The following is a 15,967-nucleotide window of genomic DNA, read 5'->3' as shown; positions in this document are numbered from 1 at the left end:
GCAGCGCGCCGCGCCGCGCGGCATGCTGGGAGCCGGGAAGGGGCCGGCCGCTGGAATTCATGCGGCGGCGGCGCAAGGCTCGCTGGGAAATGTAGTCCGGGGGGGGGGGGGCGGGAGGTGGTGGGGCCTGCTGTGAGCAGCGGCCTGGGGGACTCCTGGAACGGCAACGGGGGAAGTCCACCGGCTTTCTTGTCACAGCAGCGAATGCCAATCGCTGTCCTGATATCATCCTGTTCCAGAATGGCAGGGCACGGTAACGCACAGCTCTTCTGGTAATGGTAACGTACAGCTCTGGTGGTAACCGACGTGCAGCTCTCGCTAACGACAATCACCACACGTTTCTCCTCAGGCTCACTCAGGAGTGCTTTGAACTCTAACGAGGACCGGCTGTCTGCTGTGTGTTGAAATAAAAGGAAAAGGCAAGTCGTAACTGCCGAACCCAGAGGTTTGTTTTTCATTTGGATAAAAGAACGCCGTGTAAGTGCAAGGAATTCGGTAAAAAAAAAAAAAAAAAAAAAAAAAAAAAAAAAAAAAAAAAAGTCCACGCAGGTCTTGTATCAAGCTTTGATGAGGTTGCCTTAAATCCCATCGTTCTTTAAACAGAGGCTGTGTCATCAGCAAAAGATGCGTATTGGATCTGGGTTTGGATGCAGGCCATTTTGCAAGAGTTGCTCTGTTTTAACAGCACAAAATGATGTAACTTTGAATTTGAAATCGTTTGCTAAACATAAGCAAAAAAAGCTCTTTTAGACTCTTTGAGTCTAATTTTTAGAAGTATCCTAGTTTCTGTTGTGAACAGAAGTTACTGAACTCAGCTGATTCCAAACAACCTGTGTTCATTTCAGGAGGTGACTGAGAACAGCTGTCAAAGAAAGGGAAAAAATTGCTTCTGGGGCAAACCTGAAAGTTCTTCTCTTCCACTTGCTGGGAAGGAAAGCTGAAGATCTTCGCAGAATATTTTGCAAGGTATGTTCTGAACAACGTTGCACTATTTCCATCAGAATTTTTTTTCTTGCTAAGGTGAGGAGCATAGCAAAAGATATGCTACAAGCAACATTTTGGTTTTGTTTGAACACTAGATTTCTGAAGCTATTTTTATTAAACTGCACATGCTGCATAACTTAACCTAGTATCTCAAAGGGCTACCATCATCATTCTAAAAAAGCAAACTAAAATACAATTTAACATGCGCTCCTAAGCTTACACAAACTGTGATAAAGAAAACATTAGATCAGCATAACCAACCCAGCCTGTTTTGGCGTGAAAGATGATGAAACACCATCTATGTAAATATACTTTATGGCATTCTACCAATATAGTCTCCTTAAGTGGTTTGTGCAAGGACAGCCAGTTACAACAAATACCTGCTGCCAAAACTATTAACTCATTACCTTCTGAAATTTGATTATGTTCTTTTCAAATTCTCTGTAACTTGTGGAGCAAAGTTGTCACTCCACAAAGGGGTAAGATTTTTATAAATGACTTTTTAGAACTCTCCCCGTTATCCTTGGAAACATAGGCTGCTTGATTTTGGGACAGGGTTCAAAAGTTGTGGATAGTTTACTCATCTGAGTAATAAGATGCCTTATGAGACAGCTTATCTCAGTTGGCTTTTACATAGCTGTCAGAAGTAATTAGAGACACAGTCAGCACTGCTGGGACTTGGCCCAGAACCCTTCAGCACATCCGAGCAGCAGCCAAACCAGGATTGGCTCCAGTACCTTTGTAGTCAACTCACCTTCCCCAGGGAATTAACAAAGTACTTCAGTATCCCGTCATTGTCCTGGGTCCACTGTTCTTCTCCCGCATTTGGCTCACAGAGACAGGCTTCCTTTCCAGTCTGGTTGCTGGGAAAGTCCTCCTGTGAGGGTTAGTTTGGAGGTCATTGGCACAGAAAGCTCCTGGTTATTGTCACAGGTGTCTTAGCAGAAATGGTGTGATTCTTGAGTTATCTTCTTGGTAGTTGCTGCATGAGCCCCTTTTCACCCCATCCTTCAGGGCAGTGCTCGTTATTTATCTTGTCATTTGCACAGTTGTGGAAGCATTTCACACTGCCCTTAATTTGAAGAAGTACCCTCACTGTCCCACCCCGATCATTTGCCTTCAGGTGACATAATTTCTCATGTGTATGCAGCTAATTTTATGAACTCATCACTTTGCAGGCTGTTCATTTGCTTTTTATTTTTCTTTAGTGCCATAGGTATGCTTTCCTTCACCATACCTTCTAAGCAACAAGCTATATCCTTGGGCTTTCAATTCCCAGTTTGTTCCATACCATTTTGCTATGACCAACTCACTTCTTTACTTTGCCTCTTGCTCATTCCTTACAACGTCTCAATTTGGTTTTCTGTGGAAGATGGTCTCCTGGTGCCTGGAACCTTGAGACTAGCATAAAAGGCACAAACAGAAGAGAAAAATGGCTTGGATTCTTCAGTGCAATTTTGTGCTTCAGGGTATGCCTGCCTGAGCTCTCCCTTCATCCCTGGAGCACAGAGGCAGTCACCTGAAAACCAGCAAGTTTGGTGGCTGTCCAATGCAGACTTACACAGCGTTTCTTCCCTCAGTCAGCCACGACAGACTGCCAGACAGAGCAGGTGACAGCACCGGGGCTGGGCTGGGTGGCCAGAGCCTCTTCCCTTTCCCCCAGTTCCCCGGTGGCTGTTTCCTCAGGGTGCCCGGTGGCTCAGCATGCTGCCCTGGGGGTGAATTGGCCCCAGCCCAATTGGCCCACGGCTGGGGGCACAGCGGAGTTAAGATGGCTTGTCTGGATGCCACATGGTGTGCACGCTGTGCTCAGCTGCAGCCTGGCCACCTGGTCCCATGCCTGTGTTTTGTGTGCTGCGTGTGATCAGCACGCTGGTTTTAAGTCTTTGAAGTTCTATTTAAAAACTCGTGTATGATAAAGATAGTATTACTCGTTGAGCGGCAATGTATTGCCTTACGTAGGAGAAGGTTTGGAGTGTATTTTCTGAGATTATTTTGTTCAGTTGTGTAACTTCAGACTTAGTTAATCTTTTTTAACTAAAGTGTTTTTTAAGAGTGTAGCTGAGACAAAGAAGCTGTCACTAATTCTTCCTGTTTCTCCCTCTACCCTCTCATTACTCGTTCTGTCCTTTATTTCACAATTCTTTGTTGAACTAAAAAGATCATTTAAGCTGTAATCAACCATTTAATTTTGTAACTGAAAACATCTCAAAATTATTTATATTATCATACTACAGAAAAAAAATCAATCACTGCTTTGAAGGTCTGATCTAGCATTTTGAAATGGTTAACAACTATATGAGGGTACTTAGCTTCTTAGATTATTTAAATTTGAACAACCCTTTAATGAGCACATGTAACGAAGTGCCTTGTTCTATACTGGCTGTTCTACCTTTTCTAGGGTCTTTCTGCAACTGGCAACAAATACCTCGAGACCACTACGGTGGCTAAGGATTTGTTGCTTTAGTGCTGAAAGGAGCTGAAGCATTTGGACATCAGTCAGTTGATCAGGCCAAGCAACACAATACCATATTAGTCAGTATAATAGCAAAAGTGGCCTTAGCTGGAGAAAATGGGGAAATACGTTTTTGCATTGACACAAGTATTTGTCCCGTTAATGTATCAGTTGTTTTGTCTGATTTATTCATAGTCATGTAGCAAATGGTGTAGTTGGTTATCAGGTGTTTACCATGTCTGTTGTGAATATTAAAACAATTGTTTAAAATACACAGTCAAAGTATTTTGTAAAAATGTAGTTACACAAGAAAAAAGGACTGCTCTTAAATGAAGTGCTTATTGTTAGTAAGAACAAATCTGCATAGATGGCTTTTCCGTAGAATTGGTTGAAAAGTAAAACTTCTGGGACATTTGTGGCATATCCTGGAGCATTAACTCTAACTCAGCCAGTTCCAGGACGCTGTCTCATTTTGTGTTAAGATTGCACTGCATCATGTAAGCTGGGTACTTCTGAGTTACTGGAAATTACGTAATTGGGGATGTAGGCAGAGAATCCACAAACAGAAATATTGATAGTATTAACTAGACATATAATATTCTTCCCTCCTAATCAACATGATGCTGATGTCTCAGGAGATACCATAAGAAGTGGTTTTGCAGTGGGAATGGTAAATTGAATCATCTGCTGAGTGGCAAAACTCACACCAACTTCTCTGTCTTCACACCTTTATCCCAGGATGTGGGATCCTTACACCACGATCTTACACCTTTAACTGCCACTGGACAAGGTTTTTGCCTTCCTTCTTCTTTAAAAATTGTTGGATAGCATTGTTGATACAGAAGGACAGACACAGTCTAGGCATGCTCACTGCTTCATAAAATGTTGTCTGTACATGCTGCTTAGATTTCATGAACATGTGTTTTAAGTGTGAATCCAAATCTTGTTTGGTTCCCTGAAATGCCTTTGTATTGTTTTTCTAAACCTGGGCCTAAGTTCTGCAAATATTTGCGTAGTATCTTTCTTCAGGTCTGGGACTAGGCCTGTTGCTGCATTTTGCTCTACAATATATTAATTATTTTCTTTGCAGATTGTGTGTTGGCTTATAGTCTCCAGGTGAAGGACTGGGGATGAATTCCAGATGTAGTTAGTAAAGTTTTATTTATCTTGATGTGTTGCTGATTCTTTTTCAATCAGCCATAGAGCTGTTCAAATATAAATATAGGTAACCATAATTTAATGTTAAAATCTGAGGACTGACTTTCCTAAAATGAAATATATCTTTGTTTTTTTTTGTGTGTTTTTTTTGTTTGTTTGTTTGTTTTGTTTTGTTTTGTTTTTCTAATAGAGGTTTCAGAAGTTCTATTTCAGTTCTAAGCTTCTTATGGCAATTATTCATATTGCAAGGAACTCAAGCTTTAATCCTTAGGATGACTTTTTTGAAAATACTGCTTCTTCTTTTGCAGTGTTACATACATTTTAGGCTATACGTAGTGGTCTAATGATTCCAGAGCCCTCAGAACAGCCCCAGAAAATTTTACCAATAGAAGTCATTCTGTTGATGATCACATTTTCACCCGTTGTTCTGTCATTTTACTTGAAACTTAGTAAGAAGTACATTAGAGCACAAGGTCAATACAAACCCAGAACAATGCAATGCAGAAGTAGTAAAACTGGCTGAATGCCAAGATGTTTCTTAAGATATATACATATTTATTAGTTTCATGCAGAAGCTGCAAGACTGGATGCTGCAGTATCTCAAAAATATAAGGTGTCTCAAAAAGATGAGGTTCCGGGGCCAGAAGATTACTGCTTATGTAAGATGGGCTAAATCCAAGGAGCAGGATATGTTACAGTGCAGCCACTACAGTATTTCAGTGTAGTATTACTCATTGGTCTGGCTCTTATACCCAGGACATAGCTGCATTTATTCTTGGCAGCACCACTGTCTGTCTTGACCTCAGAAGCTAGTGCTGTTCTCTGGTGTTACGTACTGTTCCTCTAAATGTCATCATGGCGTTGGGCACTCTGGGCTTCTCCCTGACCCCATGTGAAGATGTGGATGGAGTGGGACAGTCACGCCACTGACCTTCAGATGTTGGATTTGGGCTTCCTGGAAAGAGAGGAGAAAAGTGCTCAGAATTGTTTCAGGCATAGGTTAAATTCTTGTTCTGGAAGTGCTGTTATTCTGCTTGGTACAGCCAAACAACGTGACCACAACCTGCATTGCCCAGGAGGAACCTTGCTTTCTTTACTAGCCTCTTAGTTTAGATATAAAAGTAAAATGTGTAGTATTAAGTGACACTGTTATCCTACAACATGATAGAAAGCAAGGAAGGCACATCTAGAAAACAAATTTCTCAACCAGTGACTTATCTCTAAAGCACTTGAAAGTAATGGCTCTTCGACAATAGAAAATGACCCAGGGCATTTCCTGTTTCTGTGTGAAGTCATCTCTTTTTTTTTTCCTTTTACTCTTCTAAAGCCTGTATTTTAGTAGTATATCAGGATGCACAGTGCCTATCCTGTAGGAAAGCGAAAAGGCAGGGGGTTTAATACATGTCAAACATCTGTCCTGCGTGGAGTTGTACTACTGAGAGAAAGGACCTGGGTTTGTGCCATGCAGTGCTGAAGAGAAACACAGCCATCTTCCCTGAAAGTGGGCGGGCAGGTTAAATGTGATAAATAGGCATGGAGTCTCAGTTGCTTCTCAAAAGGAAGGTTAATGAACAGATAATTGTTTAAACACATTCTTAAACCATTATTTTCAGCCAGACTGACAAGCAGATCTGCATGGACAAACAAATTCTGGGGCAGAAGAAGAGCAGGCAGAAATGCTGGTGGGACAGGAGGGCCAGGCTGCTTCTCTTCTGTTAGGCCCTCAGAGATTGGCTATGCTGCTTGTCAAGTTGCATCTTTGGCAGTTCTTCAACCAGAAGTCAAATATGCTGGCTGGATATACAAATATGCAGCCTGATATACTTACCTTTGGGCATATCCGGACTTGTGCAGGTAGAGAATTTCCAAGTGTAGTTCAACGTAGAGTTCTTCATTTGATGTTGTTCTGCCTCATGCTGTCACAACATGCTCCAGCCAAGGATGAGTGAAGTTTTCAAACAGGCCAGGCTTCCTTACTCAGAGTTTGCATGCAGCTAATCTGAGGAAACTGAAAAGTTTCCACCAAAATGGTGAGTTTTACCAAGCTGTGGCTGATCTGACTCTCAGAAGGTAAACCCAATTTTGCAAAAACAGAGACGTAAATAGCCAGATTCCATTGCCAGTGAAACCTTGATGTTTCTCAGTTTCCCCTGTGCTGTTTCAAAAGACTGAAGAATTTGCTTGCAGTTCCAATCAGGTGCTTCTGTATAAAGTTGCCATGTGTTCTCATGCTACCATGAGAATACCATACCATATATATGGGTGCAACAAAGAATACAAAAAAATCAATCTTCATACACATTTGAAAATACACACATTTATAAAGCATCATAAGATCTTTCTGGGTGAATGGCATTACATAAAGTGAAGATGCTTGTTCCAACAGCTAACCTAAATATTCTATATAAACCAGCATTCTGGCATTGTGAAAAGAACCAAAGCATGCAACAATTTATGGGTAAGGAGGAATCCTGTGATTCTAAGGGTAATATTAATATAAAGTTAGAGAATGACTCATTTCTAACTGTGTGACTCATGCTCTCAGTAAATAAATTACCCAAGACAAATGACTCAGAAATAGATGCTGTAGTATTATTATTGTTTTAATCAGATGTTGCAAATAAACATGAGGCTTGATTTCAGATATAGCAAATATAGCTGTACCCTACACATTATGTCATAGTGCTGCTTGAGAATGTACTGCACATGCCAAAATTGCTTATCTGATGTTTTGTTTTCAGTTTTAGGTGGATGGCATAACTAGCAACTGGGTGTCTAAAGCAGCCTTTAACATGGCCACTGAGAATCTCAGCACTGGACTTGGACAAGAAAAATCTAGCGTGGTAGGTATTTATTTGCATCTGGAAACTGTAAACAGTGGTTCATTAAAGCCTTATCACAGGAACGTTCCTATGAATAAACTTCTCACACCAAAGTTCTTAACAAATTGTTTGATGAATATAATGGAGAACGTTGATATGGGGAAGATGGGAGGATCCATCCCATCTTTGCTTGGGGTCAATACAGTACTGAAGGGATGCAAGACATGAACTCCTGATGGCTCTTGAACAGAAGGCGTTTATTGCCCGTTTTCACTACTACATATACTTTCCCTGTAGCCCCATGCGCTGTCCACATGCCCGAATCTGCCATACAATTGGAGATTAGAGACCCTCAGGCACGTACCTGGAGCCTTGCCAGCAATTAGCCACTGCCCCAAAGCTCATCTTTAACACTGTAGCCAATTTTATCTCAACCTTGCTCAAGTTTTTGCTTCTACTGTTTGTTTCCTCATTATCTCTAATCCAGGGACGTGTGAAACAGTGCGGAGCCACCTGCAAATTCCTTTCCTACACAGTACCTTAGTAAAATTCCCTTTATGGAGACGTGCAGTGTTGTATCAATAAGAACCTAAATGCCGTGTGGGAGTTGTACTTGTTATGGTTGTTTTTGGTATAGCTTATCCTAAGACTATTTAGGAGAGAATGGAATGGAGTCCTAACCTCAATAATGATAAGCTTTATGTCTGAGCAAGTAACTCCACGTTCTTTTTGCCTGAACACACTGTTTGGTAATTTGGAAGAACAGTGCTTTCCATATTGTGGACTTCTGTAAGGCTAAACATACTGGGCATTACTGACTGCATGCGTTCCTGTTAGGCCATCACCATTTGGAATATTAGCTAGGATCTACTCCTAGAAAGCCATTTTTTTTAATTTTAGTAAGCTTGCTTTTTATCAGTTAGTTTAGCCTGCAGATAGTAATAGAATTTATAGTGGTATTCTGGTAATTTCACGGTTCTGAACACACAATGATACCAGCCAAAATGGTGGGGTCACTGCCAACTGTGCTCTGTCACAAAATGGATGGAGATGACAGCACAGCTTGGCACTGCTACACCTCTTCCCAAGTATGGCCTTAGTTATCCAGCCCAGATCCACTTTGCTTGAGCCCCCATGCTGTAGATACTGTTCTGGATGTTTCCAGAGAGTGCTGCTTACTTGTCTTCTCTGCATTAGAGAAGAGGAAGAGAGCGCGAGAAGGAATTACTAAAGCATAAATGAAACACAAGGAGTATGCAACTTCACAGTAGTTCCCCAACAAATGCTTCCTTAAAAAGCAGCTGTGAAAGGCTGCTGGTCACAACTCTCTCTCCCTCTCCATTCCTCCTCCCCCTGCCCCTTCTTTTGTGTTTGTTTTTCCCCTTTTGCTACAGCTTATAAGGTATATATCATAATGCCAGTCTGATCTGACAAAACCACAGCTAACACTGATGCATGCTTATGATGGGAAGAGAACACAGACCACAGACTTGAGAACACTAGCCTCTTATTAGGCAGCACTGCGACAGGAAAATGGCTTAAGAGCAGTGCCTTGACTAGTAGTTTCTATTCCTTTGCTTTTGTTCAGTTGTAAATGGAGTAGACAACGGATCGAATAACTATTGACGTAGAGAATAGCACAGATTATGTCAAACAAGGACTTCAAACAGTGTGTTTGGAGGTCAGTAACCTGTGTGCCTAGAACTTTGATCACAGTGGTAACAGCCATAACTTAGGTGGATGTACAGGCAAAGATAAATAAGTAGCTTTTCACTGAATGTTACAAGCAGAACAACAAGATGTTGGTGGGCTGAAAATGTGTGTTTCTAGTAGGCTCAAGGAGCTTCAGCAAAGGAAGCTAATACTGATGAGTTAATTTGTTGAAACTGCAAGCAAGGTTGTTTTTTTTTTGTTTATTGTTGTTTTTAAGAAACAAACAAAACAAACAAACAACAACAACAAAAAACTGAAATGGATCCTGGTTTCAATAAGTAGCTTGAAGGAGGAGTCTTTCCAGGGCCCTGCCATATCAAATGGAAGACAGCATGTTCTGTCTGATGAAATGTAAGTTTGACTGCTAATCAGCCAATCCAAAACATTGCAAGATTAATAGACAAACTGCCATGGATACAATTTCTGCTAGATTGATAGACAGTTTGCTGGGAATACAATTTCTGGGGAACTGAAGCTGTTTGTTGAATCTGTGTTTGGCTTGAGATAAACAGGAATTCCTTTTCAGAAAATTAAGATATTTATTTCTGATGTTTTTCCAACAGAGTTGGAATCTTGCTGACCTTGTCTGGGCAAATGCAGTACAAATCTGAGAATGATTGTGGAATCCTCCAGCTATGTTTTCCACTTGAGGGGGCCTGGGTATTTTCATTTCCATTTTGGGGTCAATCTGATCCCAATACTGATTTTAGTTTAGAGGTGAGAACTGTCCTTTCTCTGCTCTCTCACTACTTTCTAATTGTTGCTTTTCTCTCTTTGAATGAGAGGTGAGAAGAACAGTTTTTCACAGTTTGTGAAGTGCTTGAAGATCTCTGGGTACAGAGCGCTACATAAGTACCGAGCATTTAAACTGTTATGCCATTTCCCTTTTCCCTTACACCAGTCTGTGCTGTGATTCAAATCAATCTGCTTGTAATCAAATTTAAACTTGCTTGGTGGAAGGCGTGGAAGATTGTTTGTTTTGTTTGTTTTTAAACACAGACTTTCTAATTCCCTGTTTTTAACCACAGACTTTCTAATTTCCTGAAACTAGAACTCCGGCCTGATTTCTCTCTGCGGGAAAGAGATCCCAGTAAACTTTTTATTAAGCATTTTCACTGATTAAGTAGTCTTTCCTAATCCTATGAAAAACAGTCATGGTGTGTCAGCTCAGTGCTGTTTGCATTTGCATCAAAATGTGGGAATTAAAATTAATTGGTTTATCTATACATTGTTTAGTTTATGTGCTCTGAGAGAATCTAAGGTATGAAAACTGGCATAATAAGGAAGTCATAAATCAGACTAGATTAGGGTTTTAGGTCAGATATATCAGTTTCGCTTTATATTAGACTTGTTTTGTGCCTGTGAATGAAAACAAGATCATACTGTGTTACTTCTGGGGATTCTGTTATTTGCAGTTGTCAACCACTGTTGCCTTATGATTACTGTAGCAGTACTTATGTCATGCCTTCACGTGGCGGGGTAGCTGTACCTCCCTTCCTGGCTTGTGTGCTAGCTCTCTTTCTCCACTCTCCCCTCTTCTAAGAGGTGATGGAATGAAGATGAGGTCCAAGGCTCTTTTGATCTTTTGATGATTTTAGAGCAGTTAGGCAAGAAGTACTGGAGACCAACATCCTAGCCCCATCATTTCTGCTTTGAGTGGATATACAGAGGTCTTAGAAACAAACAAGCAAAAAAATCATTCTCTCCTGTTGTATGTGAGATATAAAATGCTTTTGTTTTCTTTTCCCATCTGTGAAATGGCTGGCACAAAAAACAGCTCTGTAGCTTCCTTTGACTTCCTTGTCAAAGTTGAGGATAAATACAACATATTTGGTTAGCGGTGTTCATGAGCTTCGGGAGTCTAAATGTGCATCATCAGGACATTATGTGTGAGTGTCAAAAGAATGCTTTGGTCCCAAGATGTCCAGTCACATCTTACAAGATATTGGATACTTGGTGTACATCTTTCTGGCCTGTTCAGATTAGTCATTGATTCAAAAAACTTATTTTGATGACCAAGATGATTTCTGTGGGTCTTAAGTTCCCATTAGACTAAGTGTGCATATGGATGATAAGTTATGTTTTATTACAAGGAAATAAATATTTTGGTAACATGAAGGTTCCTGCAGTGAAGTGCAAATCCCCTATACAGGAGAAACCCTGCAAGTTACTTTATTTTTCTTTTCACAGTGTATCTAATGAGAAGACAGAAGTCTGTAATTATAGATTTTTTTGTTTGTGTACATAGTTTGTACTGACCACGTGAAAACCTGAAATCTCTAAATAGGCTTCTTGAGTAAAACCAAATTCATTGCACACTACAGACTATTCACTGTAATATTTACTCTAAAAGATCACCAATCCCAGAAATATCAGAGGATGTAACTATGGCAAACTTACCCAATGTTAGCATAATGTTTGGTTGTTTCTCTTCTTTGTTACTAGGTAGCTGGAGCTTTTAGGAACAAATTTGTCATTTATAGCACAGCCCCTTCCTACACAAGATTCTAGTTCTTTGCAAACATGGACTTTAAAAAGATACTTAAAAAAAGATTAGCTTTTGAGTGTTTAGTGTCTGTCGTTTTAGTTTAATCTCACAAGGACTTATATAAAGTGTTTTTTCTGCATCAAAACCATAGGTAAACCTTTGGTTTAATTATCTGAAAGCAAAGTCATATGGTTGAGGTACTGAAGGTTTAACTCTAGTCTTAGTTGTGGCGTTTGGATGTTGCCCTGTGCTTAAATGCTCGTTCAGACGGACATCTCCCTGCTCCTGAAGGTGATTGAGGAGCAATGCCAAAGGTGTGATATTTCCCTTATGCAGTTCCTTCTTCCAAACTAGTCCAGTCTGTGGACTAGTTTGGAAGAAGGAAACTAATGTTTGGAAGAGGGAACCTGTGTCCTTTATGTCCTTGGAGAGCTAATCCAGTTCTCTCTGAATTGAAGGTGTGTCTGGCCAGAACAGTTCAGAGAGAAGCCTTTTTTTCTTCTCCCGCATACCCGCATAGGTCTGGTCCCCTGTTTTAACTTAATCCGTGATCTTTAATATCCGTGGGAATTTCACGTCAGCATTTAAGCACTGGGAATACAGAACAATGCAAGTGGAAAATCTCAGTGCAGCTGAATTTTGACAGGTGAACCAGGTAATTTTTGTATCTGGTAATGCTGGATGAGCAAGAGTTTTTTGTAGTTGTCAGTTGTAATTGTCAACTATTCTGTTGTTGTATTGCAGAGTGCTTGTTTTGAAACTGTCACTTCTTTACCAATGGCATTTTGATGAATGGGTGATATAAAAACACTGGGTTGAAAGAAACACCATAAATATATTCAGCCAAGCAAAACCAGTACATGTATTTACAGGAGGATAATTGTCTACAGGGTAGCAGTCATAGAGCAAAGGCCATTGTTTTCTCTGCTGAATGCTCCACCACTTGTCGCAATCATTTTTTACAATGATGAACACTATTTCTCAATCAGTGGGTTGTGAAGTTGCATGTTTTCCAATTAAATTTTGTGTATTTAAAGATAAGTGTAAAGATAAGTGTGCTGAGCTAAGTACTCAGGAAGCAAAGAGAGAGTGGGTTAATGAATGGGGCCAAAGGAGAGTGTATTTGCAACAAGATTTTCAGCTTTTTACATATGTAATAGTTTGAATCCATTACCTGGTTTCAGCTTTTTTTTTTTTTTTTTTTTTTTTTTTAGCAAACTGCAAAATAGGAGCTATGGCATGGAAAACTATGATTCATCTCCAACACCTACTTCATTATCATTGACTTGTACTCCTAAGCAATAATCAAGGACTTGATTTTAAATGTTTACCGATTAGGGGAGTTTTATTTGAAATGTCTGAACTAAGCCACAGAAGGTTTTTGTTTTGTATAAAAGATGGACACCAAGAGCTCTGCTGGAGAGTAAACACCTGTAAATTAAGATGTAATTGTCTGGTTGGGCACAGAGAAACAGAGGTATTGGCAGGCAAAGCTTTAGCAAGGAAGGGTTGTTCTGTGACTGCTGCATGCTTTTTTCAGTTTGTTTGAAAGAGGGCAACCACAAACTTAACGTCATCTCAGATCTTCCTGAGAGTATCTGTGGAAACCACTCAGCCAGCAAAAAGTCTGAATGGACAGACTGGTGAGGCCTGACTATGCCTGTGTACTCTCTTAACTGTTACTCCCATGTCTTAGCTAGTGTTGTCAGATATACGGGTCGTGTCCTAGAAAAACTTCCCAGGCAGCCTTCATCCTGCCTTGCCAGGACACTCAGCTTGTGGGCTTGGGCTTAGAGGTCTATCAGTGCACAATTTGTCATCAATGAAATGAAAGAACATTTTTCCTGATGGCTTTTCAGACCACCATGCTAGGTTTCTGCTTAGAGTGCTGCTCTCTGTCTTTCTCTCCCTTGAGCCAAGTGGTGGGGAGATGAGCTTTGGCTGTGTAGAGGAACAGAGCAGCTCTTCGCAAAATAAAACAGTTGTTAAGTGTCACAGAAGGCATAACTGAAAAGAGCCAAGAGGTGGGTGGGGAGGGAAAGAATGGATGGTTTCAGTAAAAAAAAAAAAAAAAAAAAAAAAAAAAAAAAAAAAAAGTAATCCCTCCCCGGGTTCTGAAGAAATCGGAAAAGAAATCTGAAAAAAAGGACTGGACTCGTGGACATGGCACTTTCCTTCAGATATGTGTGAATATGTGAATGTAGCTGAAACAAATCAATAGTATCTGATTTTTGAAAGCAATGTTCCCAATATTTTTAATGTTAATTAAGCTGTGCTGTATTTATTTTCTAAGAGGAAAAATTGAATAAGAACTGGTATAAACTGGTATGACATTCCTGTAGTATAGAAACGGGATAAAAATAGAAGTAACCTGAATGGAAACGTAAGCAGGAATGGCAGAGTGCCAGCAATCCCTCGGACATAAATCTGCAGGCAGCTAAACCAGAAGTCTGTTTCCTTACACTCTTCACATTGCATAGTATGGTTTGTATAATTCGGGAAGGATGTTGCTTCTTATAAAAGATGTCGCTCCTTATTACCACTTCTCTCCAGAATATGACCAAAGCTTTGTAGTTGACTGGCTTTGAATTAGAATAACACCGGTGCTCTGTTGCAGTTTTAGGGGGTTCTTGGGTACTGGGTTTACATGTGGCCTGCACCTGTTTGGTGCTTGCTTCAGCTTTGCCTCAATCTGGGGATATGCGAGCCACACAGAATGAGCAAGAAATTCCTGAAAATTTCAGGCAGAGTTGCCTGCCTGATTATAAGACACTTGAATGTGGGCATTTGTTGTTTTTTGCTTGTGTGTTTGTTCTTTTTTTGTTCCCCTCATTGCCACTGGGCTTGAAACTGTAGGGCTTGGGGTACAGGGCTTTTGCTCCTGTGGTAAAGTATCTTAACCATGATGTGGTTGCTAGTTTGATGGAACTGACTTATAGAGTTAGAATATTACAGCCTGGTTCCGTGTGTTTATGAACAAATAAGTAGAGGCGATACAAAGCTGGGCATCTGAAGTGCAGGCAGGAATGGAATAATGGATGAAATGTTTGCCATCCAAATAATATGCAGTGAGTCAGTGTTAGACTAGTTACACTATAGCAATACTATGTACACCTCAGGGCATGAGATTCCTTCATTTTAAACCCTCACAGGTCATCACGATGCATTAAACATCCTCTGATTTTATCCATTTTGTCTTAATTTGCATTACAGAAGAGGGGAAGAATTCTGAAACTAAAATTGAGAGGCTATGTAAAGTCTTTTTAAAAGCTTTTCAAAATGAAGCAATGTAAACTAAAACAAACAAACAAACAAAAAGTGGTATTTTGAAGTACTTAAATCAGTTCGTGTGATATTCGTCCATACAAGAGTCTGAAATTGTTCTGGTAAAGCAGCACATTAGTTTGAAATGTAATCTTTCCACAGTAATGCAAAAAATTTGGACAGTGTTTTTGTTGATATATGACAGAAAGCTTACAAGATTAGGGCAACTTGTGCACTTAGAATGGAATCTGTCCTTGTATGCAAAACCCGTTGATTGATTTGGACCACTCTAACATTTCTCCATGTTTATATTTTCTCCAATATTATTTGTGGGTGACACTCCTCTTGTTGTATTGCCTCTGAACTTGTGACTGATGTGGATCATATCCTAACAGAATGTTGTCCTAACCTCCTCCTTCCATTCAGCACAATCCATTCCACTTTTACCCTGGACATAATTGTGCAGTGTCTACAGCAAAACATTAGGGAAATATTAGAAATATAAGATTGGAAAGAATCTCAAAAAGTTATCTAGGCCAGGCCTTCAAAGCATCTAATGCTTCTCTAACTTCATTCTAGGAAATACCTGCCTCAAGTCTAAATCAAAATTCCCATACTGCAGCTAACATTCATGAATTCTTTCTTGTTTCTCATCAGCCACAATATATTTCCTTTGCTGTTACCCATTCCAGGTTTGAATATCCCTTCAAATCTTCCCTTTCCAGTGTTGTTGTTTTATCCTTTGTTAGTTATTCTGGAAGTTTAGTGCCTAAGGTTGGATGCAGTACTTGAACCAGGTACTACATTCCATTGCAGAGTCAGCAGAAGGGCTGCTTCTCCTACCACAAGGAAACATAAGCATGCAATTAAAAGTGGTTTTGCTTTGGTGGGGTAAGGTAAAAAGTTGCCGCCCTTCAGCCGAGTTGTGGTAAGTGCCCACGCGTCTACTCCCAGTTCGGCTGCAGTTGCAGAGAAAAACAGGTTTGGAGGAAGATCTGCTCTGCATCAGGCTGGCTGTGTGTGCGGTCAGCTCCTGGGTCATGGATGGAGACGGCAACAGCCTTTGCTGGCCAGGGGATGGAA

The 15,967-nt window shown here is 40.3% G+C and overlaps 1 long non-coding RNA gene across 1 annotated transcript; it reads left to right on the top strand.

Annotated features, from left to right (window-relative positions):
• The first annotated feature begins 144 nt into the window (after positions 1–144).
• LOC116491401 lies at positions 145–12,983 on the top strand. Its single transcript, XR_004253481.1, has 5 exons — positions 145–253; positions 350–445; positions 846–966; positions 7,339–7,440; positions 12,835–12,983. It is a non-coding gene; the product is annotated as an uncharacterized LOC116491401 (long non-coding RNA).
• Positions 12,984–15,967: the final 2,984 nt, after the last annotated feature.

This window comes from Aythya fuligula, chromosome 7, assembly GCF_009819795.1.
Source record: "Aythya fuligula isolate bAytFul2 chromosome 7, bAytFul2.pri, whole genome shotgun sequence".
Lineage (NCBI taxonomy): Eukaryota > Metazoa > Chordata > Aves > Anseriformes > Anatidae > Aythya > Aythya fuligula.
This window is presented reverse-complemented; position numbering and strand designations above follow the sequence as displayed.